General features: G+C 35.1%; 1 non-coding gene across 1 annotated transcript; it reads left to right on the forward strand.

The window, feature by feature from the left end:
• Positions 1 to 3,415: 3,415 nt before the first annotated feature.
• On the forward strand, positions 3,416 to 3,517 carry LOC122128276. The gene has a single exon (XR_006151400.1). It is a non-coding gene; the product is annotated as a U6 spliceosomal RNA (small nuclear RNA).
• The last annotated feature ends 12,836 nt before the right edge of the window (positions 3,518 to 16,353 follow it).

Below are 16,353 nucleotides of genomic sequence, written 5' to 3' on the forward strand. Positions count from 1 at the left end.
CTTCATATATGAAAATTCACTAGGTGAGTTATCTCACTGCCGCTTTGCAGGAGATCAGTGTCCCCAAAGGAGAAGGTGTTAAATGTTGTGACTGCCAGTTTGCTCTCTAGGCTGTTGTCTCTCCCACCCCTTCCCATGCCAGGAATGCATTCCTTCTTTTAGGCACTCAACTACTTGTCCTCACTCTTAGGCGGGAATACTGTAGGCTATTCTTGTGCCAACCTCTTGCATTTGAGGTAGAATAGGCCCAGGCCCAGCTCATGCCAAGGGGTAGATTCAAGAAGGTGAGTATAAGTTCATATTTTTATTGAAAAATAATCATATTGAAAGAATTAAATGAAATTAATAATTGAGAGATTTTGAGTTTATGGCCGCTAGATTTAAGTAATTATTACTAAAACATCTAGAATCATGGATTAGGAAGAGGACAGTGAAGTAGTTTCAATATAATTTGCAAAAGAAACACCATAGCCAGAACAATTAAAGGAACTATTGGCATAGATCCATTTACAATCTTAGGAGTGACCTTGGATTGGTGGCTTTTAGAATAATATCTAAAAGCGAGGGACTTGCTTGGCACTGGTGGCTCACACCTGTAATCCTAGCTACCCTGGAGGCTGAAATCTGAATATTATGATTCAAAGCATGTCCAGACAGAAAAAGCCAGAAGTGGTGCACGGCACAAGTGGTAGAGCACTAGCATTGAGCTCAGGGACACTGCCTAGGCCATGAGTTCAAGCTTCAGGATCAGCAATACAACGACAACAAAACAATAATGATAAAAAGAAATAAAAGAAGGATTTAAAGATATGTGATGGAATGAGGCTGATGTGTAACTGTTTAGGGAACCTACAAGGAGACAAAATTTGGAGCCAAATAATATCTATTCATGACTAATCAAGGATGCAAAGCAAATGCCAAATTCCTCTTCTCAAAAACTTGCACACTTGGGCTGGGATGGTGGCTCAGTGGTAGAATGCTTGCCTGGTATGCATGAGGCCTTGGGTTCGATTTCTCAGCACCACATAAGCTAAAAAAGCCAGAAGTGGCGCTATGGCTCGAGTGGTAGAGCACTAATCTTGAGCTGAAGAGTTGAGGGACAGGGCCCAGGCCCAGAGTTCAGGCCACATGACTGGCCAAAAAATAAAAAAAAAAAACTAAACTAAACTAAACTTCCAAACATATCTTTTCTCATAATTGAGGAGAGGCTTCTGTTAGAGGAATTCTCCTTATCTAGCTCAAGGGGATCAGAACTTCAGTAGAATTTTCCTGTTGAGATGTAATGTGCTTAACTGTACTGAAGCTAATCATGGCTAGGAAAGTATGGACTAATACGTTTGTTGTATTTTTCCTTATAAATATATAGTATTCTCAGGTATTATATGAAATATATTTTATAATAAACAATAATTATACATTATATATAAGATATTAACTATATTATAATATAACATATATATTAACAGACTTCCTAATTTTAGAGTTAGGAACAAGCAACATATTAAAAGAAAAATGCTTGAATCTCTGAGTAAGTTCTCTACAACAGGACAATTCCACATTTCATTCTCATTACCCAGAGAGCAACATAGGAAAGCGATGCCCATGGAGGTGGTTCCCTGGGTTTTGGAAAGTCTTATTGCATATATATATATATATATATATATATATATATATATATGCATATATATATGAAATATTGTTTTATACTAGTGAATATATCTAAAACTATAATAACAGATAAATAAGTGAACACCTATGTGCACACACACTCAATCACTTTCAAATATAAGAATTTCTTTTCTATGCTGCCTATTCACCTACAGAGAGAGTACATGAGTTGCCATTGAATTGTCCTGGAAGTTCTTTATCTGGCTACTCTAGCTTCACATCCTTTGTTCTGTAAGTAGCCAGATGTTTTGTGTTCAACAATAATACTTGTTACAGGCAAAAGTATCCACCCTGACACACAGAGAAACTTGGATTTAAAGAAATGCCAGAAATAAGTGGGAGGTACACAGTACTTTTCAAAATTGAATAGATTACATATTTATTAGAAAGCTCATAAGAAAAAATATTCAGTGTAGGATGAAAGACTTCAGAAAACTACAGTATATGTTGTTTAGATGATTTTTTAAAACACAGTCTCTCAGGTGCTGGGAGGGTGGCTCAGTGTAGAGTGCTTGCCTTGCATGCATGAGGTCCTGAGTTTGATTCCTCAGCACCACATAAGCAGAAAAAGATGGAAGAGGTGTTGTGACTCAAGTAGTATCACTAGCCTTGAGCTGAAGAGCTGAGAGACAGTACCCAGGACCCAGAGTTCAAGCCCCACAACCAACAAAAACTAAACAAAACAGTCTTTCACTTTTGTGTGCTCAACATTGTAACACTAGTGCTTCAGTCTAGGGCTAAGATTTTAGGTGTGGACATTTATAAACACTCCTGATTCAGATTCGAATTGATAAAATTTTTAATCAATATTTTGTTCTTATTAATTTTGCTCTTTGTAAATTCACATAGACCTATAAAAAACGGTGTGGCCATCCCAATAACATTCTCGAAGTACTTCCTAATGATGACTTACAAAAAGTTGTATTCTATTACACCAAGGAAAACAATGCTACAAATAAGGAAAACCAATACATAAATATTAATGATTAATAAAATAAAAAACAAAACATTTACCACTGTTTCCAGTATTTGAAATGTACTACATATTCGATTTATTATTTTCTCATATTTCTGTACATTTAAAACTGCCTAAGTCTATGATGCTCAACAAGAATTTTATAGGCTATGAGAAGCCTTTAAAGTTACCCACTAAGATTATTATTTATGGTTCATCTCATCATTTGTATATGGCTTATACCATCATTTGTTCCTCGCTAACATAAAATAAGGAAGCCCTTAAATTTTAACAGAAACTGTGAAGTTAATGTCTTAAATCTTCACTCTGCGTCTTTACACAAACACTTTGCAACTTCTCATTAGTAAAGTTTCTATAACTCTGAAATGTACATACTTAGTAGTATATGACTGCTACCATGAATCTTAAATGCTTTAATGAAAAGTTTTACAACCTGCTAAATAGTCTTAATTTTGGCATATATGAGCACATTCCCAAAATTAAACATATTTAAAACATTAAAATTTTAACAAACCTTAACACTTTCTATAGTGTTCATTATGACAGGTTCCTTGTACAGAATAATTGAATTCCTCCTCATACACATCCGTTGAACAACAAATGTCTGGAATTATTTTGTTTTTGACATGTCAATCTTGACTTTATTCTTAAATGTGTTCTTATGTAAGAAATACATGGTTCTAAAATTTCACGACAATTCTTTTGAATTTAATTTTTGTGGAATTGTCTAGTTTAAGAAAATCAATTACTCTTTATATATAAAATTGTTCTGTGCTCAATTCAGTAGCACATACACTAACAATGGAACAATAAAGAGAAGAATAGCCCCTGACTGAGTATGACACTCAACTTTGTGAAGCATTCCAGATTTTTAAAAGAACAGATTTCCTGATGGAATGTGGCAGAAGGTAACCTTAATGCCTTGTTGTTGGGAGTTTAAACTTGTTCGAAGACCTTGGAAAGTAGTATGGAGGTTCCTCAAAAGACTACAGAGAGCGCCCCTAAGACCCAGCAATCCCATTTTGGGCATTCACCCAAATGATCAAAAACAAGACCATAGTAAAACTACCAGCAAAACTATGTTCCTTTCAGCATTATTTACCATAGCTAAGATACATAACCAAACCCGATGCCCCACAGTAAACGAATGGATCAAGAAAATGTGTGTGTGTGTGTGTGTGTGTGTGTGTGTGTGTGTGTGTGTGTGTGTGTGTGTGTACTGGAATTCTATGCCTCCATCAGAAAGAATGACATCACCCAGTTTGTTAGGAAATGGAAAGACTTGGAAAAAATTATATTAAGTAAATTATTCCAGGCCCAAAGAAGTGAAGTTAGCCAGGCTCAAAGAAACATACATCCCATGTTTTCCTTATTTGCAATAACTAGTATGTGTCTGAGACAAGCAGAAAAGGTCAGATAAGTCGATGTTAGGGGAATGAACCGTAAGATAAATATTCAAAATTTTTTTTGTTTTTTGTTTTTTTCCTTTCATGCAATTTTTTCTAACATATTTATAAGACGATTTCTATGTTGCTTTGTATGTCCCTCCCCCAAGGTATAACCCATGCTTTCACTGCATTTGATGTTGGTATAATTTGTGGAGGGGAAGGAAAAAAACGAATTCGTTTAACTCGGGATACAGGTGGACCCATTGCAACAATGATATGTACAAGACATTATGTCAAAAAATGAACTTTAATACTTTGAGGGGAAGAGGACCAGGTTGGGGAAGTGGGAGAGTATGGTAAGGGATGGGAAGGGGAAACAAAGAGGAAGCAACAATGCTTGGTAAGAAATGTACTCGTTATCTTGCCCATGTAATTGTAAATCCTCTGTCAGTATTCTCAAAATAAAAAAAAAAAAAGAAATGCACTCAGTAACTAGCCCATGTAATTGTAACCCCTCTGTATGGTATTTTCACAATTAAAAAAAGAAACATAGGTCCTATGGTATCCCTTATTTGCAATAACTAATGTATCTCCGGAATAAGCAAAGAAGGTATGGTAAGGCAAAAAAAAAAAAAAAAAAAAGGAGGAGGCAACAATGCTTGATAAGAAATGTACGCATTACCTTTTCCATGTAATTGTAACTCCTCTGTATGGTATTTTCACAATTAAAAAAAAGAAAAAGTCAAAACATGTGCATATGACTAGATAATATGATGTTAAGGTAAATGAACCCCAAGATAGGGACACAAGTGGTTTTTTATTTCTTTCTGTTGTTTCTAATATATTTATAACGTACGATGTGATTTATTTTTATGTGCATCCCCCACAGTTAAACCCCTGTTTTCACTGTATCTGATGTTGGTGCACCTCCATCTTGTATATACACTTCTCTAATTTGGGGATGGAAAGGGAAAAAACAAAATTCTTAAATAAGGATACAGTATGACCCATTGCAACAATGTGATGCACAAGACAGTATGTTGAAAAATGAACTTTACAATTTAGGCGGGTGGGGGGAGGGCAGCGTACTTGTGGAGGTGGGAGGGAAGGGATGGTGGGGGAAAACAAAGGAGGATGTAACAGTGCTTGATAGGAAATGTATTCGTTACTTTTTTCATGTAACTGTAACCACTCTGTACAGTACTTTTACAATATAAAACATAAAAATGTTCTGGGATGGAAGAGAATATATCCCCTATTTTACCCATATAATATCGTTAACAAAGAAATTAATGCAAAACACTGATATGAAGATATTTTGAATAAATGTGTGTGTGTGTTTGGGTATGTGCATGCCTGCGCATTTTCATTCTCAGAGTTTGAATTCAGTGCATCAAGGTCTTGCTAGGCCATTCCTCTCTAGATTGATGAGGTACTATATAAGCTACATCTCCATTCTTGTCTCTTTGCTAGTTCATTAATTTTTTAAAAAAAAATAATCTCATGAATATTTTTTGTCCTGATTGGCTTCCAACGGTTATCCACGGATCTCAGTTTCTTGAGCAGATACCCGAGTGGACAGGATTACAGGTGTGACCAAGAAGCACAAGGCTTTCAGAATAATTTAAAAAGTAGAAGAAAATTTACTTCATGGAGGCTTGTTTATCATCTTCTGCTTTTAAAGCATTTTGGAGTGATTATATGTGAATTTATTTCATTTTTGGATTCTTAAAAGACAGTAAGTCCTTTTTGTGATTTGTTTTTGATTTGGTCATGCAGCTTGAACTCTGGGCTTGGGCGTTGTCCGTGCGCCTTTCAGCTGAAGGCGAGTGCTCTACTCCTTGAGCCACAGTGCCATTTCTGCTTTCTTAGTGGTTTATTGGAGATAAGAGTCTCACAGACTTTCCAGCCTGGGATGGCTTTGAAGCGCAATCCTCAGATCTCAGCTCCTTCTGTAGCCAGGATTATATGGTGGCGTGAACCACCAGCTACCATCTATTTTTAGTACTGTTAAAAACGTATACTGGAACTGTGGAACAGAAGAAATTTGTCTCTCTTTAGACCTCAATTACCAACACAGTCTGTGTTTAAGACAAAATGTGACAGAAAACAATTACTGTGGGCAATAATTGCTGTTATTTCTTGGACAACATGAATATTGAATTGAGAGTGTAAGGGAATGGAGAGGATTTTACCTACTTTTTATTGCTAATTTTTGGAAATTTTGACTCATTCACTTCCCCACTATGTGTCTTTGGGCCATGCACTTAGTGCCTATAATTACAATATTTCCTAACACTAAAATGGTAATAATATTAGAATTATAGCAAATGTTTTCTTAAGAATTAAGAGAAATAAAACTTGTGAAATACTTAAAATAAACTTCTAGGAATGAGCTTACAATTACATGGGCAAGATAATGAGTATATTTCTTATCAAGCATTGTTGCCTCCTTCTTTGTGTCCTGTTCCCATCCTTTCCCATCTCCCCCCACAGCCCCCCATCCCACCAACCACTACCACCCCCCGCCAAAGATGTAAAGTTCGTTTTTCGACATAAGGACTTGTACATCTTATTATTGCAATGAGTCCACCTATTTAAATGATTTGTTTTTTTCCCTTCCCCTCCAAAAATTATAACAACATCAAATACAGTGAAAGCATGGGTTTTACCATGGGGGACGGACACACAAATCAACAAAGAAATCATCTTATAAGTGTTAGAAACAATTGCAATAAAGAAAAAATAAATAATTGAGTATTTATCATGGGGTTCATTTCACCTAACATCAACTTATCTGACCTTTTCTGCTTGTCTCAGATATATACTAGTTATTGCAAATAAGGGAAACCAAGGGACCTATGTTTTTTGGGCCTGGCTTAATTCACTTAATGTAATTTTTTCCAAGACTTTCCATTTCCTAACAAATAGGACAATGTCATTCTTTCTGATGGAGGGCTAGAATTCCATTGTGTATATATATATCACATTTTCTTCATTCTTTCATCTAGTGAGGGGCATTTGGGTTTGTTCCATATCTTAGCCATGGTAAATAATGCTGCAATAAACATAGTTGTGCTGGTAATGGACAAGGGTCTCATATCCAAAATATACCTGGAACTCAAAAAAATTAAATCCCCCAATAACAGATCCTCAAAGAAACAACTGCCCAATAAATAAGTGAGCTAAATACTTAAAGAGAAACTTCTCTGAAGAGGAAAGGAGGATGGTCAATAGACACATGAAGAAATGCTCAACCTCCCTAGCCATAAAAGAAATGCAAATCAAAACAACATTGAGATACCATATCACCCCAGTTAGAATGCCTATAATCAAGAATTCTAACAACAACAGATGATGGAGGGGATGTGGACAGAAGGGAACCTTAATGCATTATTTTTGGGAGTGTAAACTTGGTCAACAGCTCTGGAAATTAGTATGGAGGTTCCTCCAAAGACTACACATAGAGCTCCTCTATGATCCAACAATACCACTTTGGGACATTTACCCAAATGATCACAAGCAAGCCAGCAGTTTGATAAAATACTAAATAGAATGCAATAAGTATTACAAAAGCCATTACATGTAATGAGAAACCAGAAGGAATGTTCTCTATTGACCATGCTCTGCTTCAAAGGCAGCCAAGTGGATAAATTCTCATGCTGTAAATCAAACTGGTTTTATTATGTCTTGGCAGTATAAAAACATAAGGGACAGAATAATGAAAAGGAATGTTGTAGACTGAGGTGAACTCCATATGAAAATGTGCAAAACTGATGAAAACGTAAAAGTCTCTGAGTAGTATATTGTGTTTTACATCATTTAAGTTAAATTGCAAAAATAGGGAATACCTAAAGGAATGAATTCTCTTTTTGATAGCCAATCAAAGGTCCTTAGAAGATTGAACTCATTCCTCATTCTTGTAGAGGCATCATCAGATGAGAGGAACTCTATTTTTTTTTTTTGCTTCTTTCCATTTATACTTCAGTTTGAAATCTGAACTACATGAGACTGAAAGAAACCTAGAAATATTATACACACAGGCTTTGGAAAAAGCCATGAAAGAAAAATAAATAAAATACATATAGCCTTGTAAAAGGTCTAACTAAATTTATTTATATAGTCTTAAGTGAAAACAGAAAATGATTTAAACAATATAATATTACTGAAAATTGAAAAATGTTAAGAGTTGCTTAATTTTTTCCTTTCTAATATATTGAATTAAGTATTGATTTTATATAGAGAGATTAAAGATGAGATTAACAAGAAACGTATACAAATCAACAAAATTTCTGAATAGAAATGTTTTCCAAAAAGCCCTGAAAAGCGTCAGTGTGTTTACAAAGTAGTGTTTAATACCACTTCTATGCTGGGTTAATGCTTTGTGAACAGAAGTCATTAGAGAATTGCAATTGAAAGTTACTGTGACACTAATTCATAACTATTATAACTCTTATCAGAAAAATCAAAGGAACCAGGTGTGGTGGAAAAGGCTTGTAATTCCAAGCATTTAGCAGTTTGGAGTAAGAGGATTTGAGTCTAAGGCCAGTCTGTGGTTCTGCACATAGTAAAATTCTGCCCTTAAAAAATTCAAAATGTAATAATGTTGGTGAGAGTGTGAGAAAAGGAAATTTTCTACACTCTTGGTCAAAATACAGGTTAGTATTCTCATTGTAGAAAGTACTTTGCAGTTTTCTAAAGAAATGCAAAGTTGAAATATCATCTGACACACCAATCATTTGATTATTTCTCTCTGGGTTACTTGTAAGTATATCTGTAGATGTTTGTTATTCACATTTTTCACAACAGCCGCCCAGATAATAAATAGAAGTTAAGTATTCAACGACAGACTAATAAAGCAACTGTGGTGCATGCACAAATATATTTTTCTGTTTCATCTTTAAAATAACAAGAGATTTCTCCAATTAGGCATAACTTACAATGACCTGAAAGATGTATTCTAAATGAAGAAAAATGTTGTCTTCTGATAGTAGTAAAGCTATACACACACACACACACACACACACACACACACACACACATACACACACACACACACACACACACACACATACACCAACCTCAATCATTAAGAGAGAAATTTATTTAAAAGTAAAGCAAACTGGAATTGGTGGGGCATTTAGGTCACAATGTAGAAGATAGTAAATATACAGGATGACCAAGTATTTTAATGTACAACATGAGGATACAAAGGACAAAACGGGCCTTACATAGGAATGAAGCTAAATGAGTAGGAGTTGTTCTTCCTAGTAGGTGCTGCTCTTTTAGATGTTCTTCCTTCTGTAATGGATGTCATGAACGTAATTCTTTAAATATACCTGCCTGATTGTAGAAATAATAACAAAAAATGTAGCAATAATGTTGTATGCTCAACATAGAACAAAATGTCAAATTAAAATACATGAGATTATCCTAGATGTAAACTAATAATTACAAATAAGGGAAACAATGGGACCTATGTTTCTTTAAGTCTGGGTTACTTCACTTAATATGATTTTTCCCCAAGATCTTCCATATCATTACAAATGAGGTGGTATCATTCTTTCTGATGGAAGCTTAGTATTCCATGTGTGTGTGTATGTGTGTGTATGTGTGTGTGTGTGACATTCTCTTGATCCATTTATCTACTGAGGTGCATCTGGGTTGATTCCATATCCTAGCTATGATAAATAATACTGTGATAAACATAATTGTTCTGGTAGCTTTAGTGTGACCTTGTTTGTGGTCACTTAGGTAAATGCCAAAAAGTGGAATTACTGTGTAATAGGGGAGCATTATTGTGTACATCAAGGATAATCATAGTAGATAAGAAGAATAGCTCAATAGCTATGTACATATGAAGGTGTAATGTGATTCCAAGGGAAATGATCTCCAAGATATGTTCTATCTTGTTGTTGTTCTAAATGTACTACGTGATTTCTTTTTATCCTTTTGTGTTTTCCACACTTATGGTTTATCCTCTGTAGTAACTGTATTTGATTTTGATTCCCTGGGTATTGTAAATATGTTGATCTGAACTAGTTAAGGGAAAGGAAAAAGTCAAATGGTGAGACAAAGGACAAAAGGGGGAACCTATGAACCAGTGATACTCACAAGACAATATGTTGGAAATAGTCTTGGGGGGGGCATTGGGATGGAAGAGTGAGAAAAATGAGGTAAGGGATAACAAGTTATAAAAGAAATGAATTCATTATCTTACTTATGTAAATATAACCCCTCTGTATATTAACTTGACAATAAAATTTAAATAAAAAACATAAAATACATGATAGCAAGCAGCAATACAGGAGATGTGAGTGGGAGATATACTGTACTATACAAAGAAGAGTAAAACAGCTGTGGAGAGCAGTAATTTGACTTTAACATAAGAAGTAATAAACTAGCATACAGATTTTCAGCCTGATGTCAGTCACTAAAAAGGGAAAACAAAATGCACAATCAGTAAGCAATAGAGATAAAATTGAAAATTAAACAATTAAGGTGAAGAGATGACTTGGAACAAGAATAAAAAATGACAAAATTAGTAAACAAATAAGAAGCTGGTAAGCTAAAAAATATTACTAATAATTCTAGTAATTTTTTTTACCTCATAACTTGTTAGAACCATACTTCAAATCACAGTATAATAGTATATCATTTTAAAAATAGGTTACTTATTATTGATTTCTTAATATTGAATGTTTAATATATAATTTTAATTTCAGTACCTATAGAAAAGAAAGGGCAACTAAGTTTAATAATATATTTCATGAATTGTAAAATTGAGAAGCATTAGAATTTTAACAAATAACATATCATTATTGTTTCATTTCTGTGAATTAATGTAATAATTCAAAGTGTATTCTACACTTAGCACTCATCTTAACATCAAATAATAAATTATTGCACACGACTTGCTATTAGGTGGAAGGTTTCAGCACTGTGGTAATATTCATACCACACAGTACATCAGAGTTTGACTACTCTCATCTAGCTTAAATTGTGGAAATTTGATTTCTACATGCATGTTAGATTCCTGTCTAGGTGAAATCTATAAAATTATATAAAATTATATATATGAGGAGTGTTTCAGATGATACTTAAAAGTCACATTCATTAATTAAATTTTTATTGTTTTCTACCAAATAAATATTTATAGAGAGACTGAATTTCTGAGTAGTTGATGGTGTATATGTGCTTGATTATACATATTGAGGGTTATTTTATATTTCTGCCATTGTTTCTACAGTTGGATTTAATTTTCCATAAAGGGTTAAGTGTACTATATTGAATATATGAAAGTAAACTGAATGTTTATTCTATTAATATTTTGCCACTTGTCTAATCCCAAGTTTAAATTATCCATATGTTTGAAGTAATGAAAATAACAACAGATATAAATTAGATAATTCAGTGTGTAGTAGACAAGTATTTTCACCTTTATTTTGATAGTTAGTCCTCTTTTACACTACGGAATATTCTAGGGAAAATTTGCTCAAGGCTGACCACAACTGCAGAATATTACGGTTTGGTCTATCATAAGAGAAGGAAGGAAGAGGTACCGTCCTTCCAAAAGTCTGCTCCCAGGGATGTGATCTGTTTTATGGTGTTGACTTGGAAATGAGCATTTTTTTCACAGTCAACCTTGAAAAGCCATCTTGATAGACCATTTTTGTAAGTAGTTACATTGGATTATCCATAGCTTTGCAAGGATGCCGGATTGCTTCATTTTGATACAATGAAAACAGGAATTCATTCAGCTGTTCTTTATATCTTTAGGAGAAAAACCCATTGACTCTAGGCCTGGGGATCAATGGGGCCCCAAGAAGCTACTACCTTGAATAGTAATCCTAGACCTCTAAAAACCAAACAAAACAAAACTCCAGTAGGCAAAGCCATTTAGGGCAACTATCACAGCCTACATGAAGTCAGGCAAAATACAGAAGCTGAGAGTCATTTAGCTGATAACTAATATAATTTTATGAGACAGACTGAAATGAGACTTCAGAGAGAGGGTCAAAAGACTAATCAGAGAGACTAAAATTGGTCACACGAAGATTGGAAAATACAATTCTTTGTAGAGCAAATAAATCTTAGAAAGCCTGTGCATATAAGAACAAGACAGCACACCAAATTCCAGAAATGTGCATTCTCTTAGAGGTCAGCTTAATGAATTATCAATGGAAATCTTTGCATTCCTAAATATTTGACCACATGTAGGGGAAGGCCAATTGCTGAAGAGAAAGAAAATGTCATCAGTCTGTACGAGGTCCATTATCACATTAAGAAGGAATCAAGCACAGATTTGTAATAAAAAGAGAAAAAAAATATTCCAAATGAGGGTTTCAATTGATTTGTTGTAAAAGTTTCTGATTTAGGTGCTAGCAATTACCATACAATTGATCCAGTCCCACAGCTGAGTTGATATTTACTGCAGTATTCCCACATGAAGGAAAAGAGAAAATTTACAAATTTCTGATGAAATGAGTTGAGAGTGAAGTGTTCTAATAGTGATATCTGAGGTTTAGACATAGATGAAGAGGGGGATTTTCTTTTATAAAAATCTCCCATTTTTAGCCTGGTGCCAGAGGCTCACAGCTGTAATCCTAGCTACTCAGGAAGCTGAGAACTGAGGACTACTGTTCAAAGCCAGCGTGGCAGGAAAGTCCCTGAGACTCTTTTCTCCATTTAAACACCAGAAAACCAGAAGTGGTACTGTGGCTCGAGATGAAGAGCACTGACCTTGAGTTGAAGAGCTCAGAGACAGTACACAAGCCCAGACTTAAAGCCCCTCGACCAACACCAAAAAAAAAAAAATCTCCCTTTTGTTGGACTGCCTACATCTTTTACTAACATTCAACTAGGAAGCCATTTTATCACCCACAACATTTACAAAATTAATTGTTCTCAGAGTCAAAGCAGACACCCTAAAATCTTTACTGGAAGGAATAGGAGAAACGTTAGGTCTCCTTGGCACAGGCCAAAATTTTCTTAATAGAGACCCAGAAACACAACAAATAAAAGAAAGGTTGCACAAATAGGATTGCATGAAACTGCAGAGCTTCTGCATGGCATAGGACATAGCTAACAAAACCAATAGAAAGCCCACGGATTAGGAGAAGATCTTCATTAGCCATACAACAGACAAGGGCCTCATATATAAAATATGCTTGGAACACAAAAAATTAAATCCCGAAAAACAAATCCTCAAAGAAACAACTGCCTGATGAAATAAGTGGGCTAAAGATTTAAAGAGAAACTTCTCTGAAGAGTAAATAACAATGACCAATAGACACATGAAGAAAAGCTCAAGTTCTCTATCAAAAAGAAAGAAATGCGAATCAAAACAACATTGAGATTCACCTTACCCCTGTTAGAATGGCTATCAATAAGAAATCTAATAACAACAGATGCTGGAGGGGATGTGGCCAAAAGGGAACCCTATTGCATTGTTTGTGGGAGTGTAAACTTGTTCAACCATTTTCAAAAGCAGTATGGAGATTCCTCAAAAGACTCCACATAGAGCTCCCCTATGATCCAGCAATCCCACTTTCAGACATTGACACAAATGATCACAAACAAGGCCATACTAGAGCTATCAGCACAAGTATGTTTAGTGCAACATTATTTACCACAGCTAAGATATGAAACCAACCCAGATGCCCCTCAGTAGATGAATGGATCAAGAAAATATGTGTGTGTGTGTGTGTGTGTGTGTGTGTGTGTATATATATATATATATATATATATATATATATATATATATGAATTCTACATCTCCATCAGAAAGAATGCCATCTCCTAATTTGTTAGGAAATGGAAAGGCTTAGATGAAAATTATATTAAGTCAAGTAAGGCATGCCCAAAGAAACATAGGTCCCATGGTTTCCCTTATTTGCAATAACTAGTATATGCCTAGGACAAGCACTGATAAGATGAAGTTAAGTGAAATGAACCCCAAGACCGGGACACAAGTGGTTTTTTCCTTTCTTGCTGTTGTTTCTAACTTATTTATAATGTACCATTTGATTTTTGGTTGCTTTGTATGTTCCTCCCCCATGGTATAACCCCTGTTTTCACTATATTTGATTCTGGTGCCCTGCATCTTGTATATGCAGTTCTCTAATTGGGGGAGGGTAAGGGAAAACAGAAAATGCTTAAATAAATAGGCATACAGGTTGACCCATTGTAAAAATGCTATGTACAACACACTACATTGAAAATGAAGTTTGCAACTTCAGAGGTGGGTGGAGTAGTTGTGGAGTTGGGAGGGAAGGGATGGTAGGGGAAAAACAAAGAAGGAAGCAACAATGCTTGATAGGAAATGCACTCCTTACCTTGCTTATTTCACTGTAACCCCTCTGTACATTATTTTTACAATAAAAGACATACAAAATTAATTTAATGTTTGGTTATGGGCCGGTATTAGGACTTGAACTTATGAACGTTCCACTTACTTTCACACTTCTAACTGGGATCTATATCTGTCTTTAATTTTTATTAATCATTTTTTCAAGGATATATCCAATAACACTGTCCCCTAACTTTTGTATAAAATAAATTTTGGAAATTTTACACTGAGTTAAACTTATTATGTTACATTCATCATTCTACTGTCTTCAAGTTTCTAGTATTTCTTGGAAGTTAAAGACAGGCTCTCTGCTGCATTGATTAAGACAACTTTTGCCTGGTCCCAGTCTATAATCCTAACTGCTAAGGACGCTCAGATGAGGAGAATGTTGGCTTGAAGCAAAAGCAGAGAATTCCATGAAATTCATCTCCAAAATGATGCATATTTATGCATATAATTACATATAATATATTTAATATGTAATATATTTGTGAGATATATACATACTGTATATCTGCAGGAGATGGGCACAATGAAACAATAGCAGGAACTGATTTAATTTCACTGCGGTCATTCTACTTTGACATTTTTTATTAAAAAAAATAGATGACCATGATTTCATTTAATGTCCTGTCCAATATCATTTTGTTCATATCAGGCAGGCTGTACCTCATGTCACACATGAATGCAAGAATAATAGGGGTTAGCTCATTACATGATGGCTCATTAGGACATAGGATATATTCCTCAACTTAGTTGATCCAATCTCCATTTTTTGTTCTATATTGTGCCTTTGCCTTGGGTCTGCAGGTTACAGTTTCAAGATGATATTTTGTTATTTTGGATACAGGTGAATGGAGAAATATATGTGACCTCCAAGTCAATTACTTGTATCTGGCTAAAATTGATATATTCAAATGGAAAATTTGCCATCCCTATAGAATACAAATAAGACTCCAAGCCTGCTTTGCAGCCATTGTAATTTTCATCTAGGAATATTTTATACGGACAAAATTATTGTACCAAATATGTCCTTCAGCAACTACCCTTGGGAAATCCTTATGCTCATGCCAAAGTCATTGACCTTCACATTTCCTTTGTCATCCAACATGGTCTTATTAGGTTTAATGTCTCAGTGTTCATTTCTATATTCGCTAAAGCAATGTACAATCCTCACATTATGTCTGAACAATTTTCTGACTTAATTCTTGAATAGGTGGCATGATTTTCACATTTATCTCAGGAGGTCTCTGGATGGCCAGTTCCATTGCTAGGCATTGGTGCTCATCCTTCTCCCTCACCTGGAATGACCTGATCATGTGTGGTTGATGGAAAATCTTAATAATGCCTATCTCATTTAAATTTTTTTTGTGGGTCATGAGGTTTGAACTCGGCCTGGGCACTGTCGCTGAGCTATTCAGCTTAAGGCTAGTGCTCTATCACTTGAGCCACAGCATCACTTCTGGCTTTTTTTGTTTATGTGGCACTGAGGAATTGAACTCAGGGCCTCATGCATGTGAGGGAAACATCTAACACTGAGCCACCTTCCCAGCCTGTCCATCTCATTTTGGTCTGACAATTGTTTTAACTCTCCATTCAGGATCATTTTCCCTACAACCTTATTGTCTATGAGGTGGTGCTAAGCCAATGTTACATATCCATAGCTACCATATTCAATTAACTCCTCCTTCACACAGTATTGTTCAGGGAAAATCTCCTCCTTCCATAGCCAATGATCTCCTTCATACTGTCTTGTTCAGTGAAAATCTCCTTCTCTGAAGAGCTTGAGGATAATTCACTGTGTTCTCCCATCTTTCTGCTAGGATGTCAAGGAGTAAATCTACCTAAACTTGGCTAAGAAAATAAAAACCCCAGAGCAATAACCAAAAGGAAATACCCAAACCCACATAAAACAAAGTTAACCTCCAAAAAAAACCCACTCAAAATTGTTAATGTAGCACTGAATCCAG

This window comes from Dipodomys spectabilis, unplaced genomic scaffold, assembly GCF_019054845.1.
Source record: "Dipodomys spectabilis isolate Male_0828 unplaced genomic scaffold, ASM1905484v1 ptg000327l, whole genome shotgun sequence".
NCBI classification, from domain to species: domain Eukaryota; kingdom Metazoa; phylum Chordata; class Mammalia; order Rodentia; family Heteromyidae; genus Dipodomys; species Dipodomys spectabilis.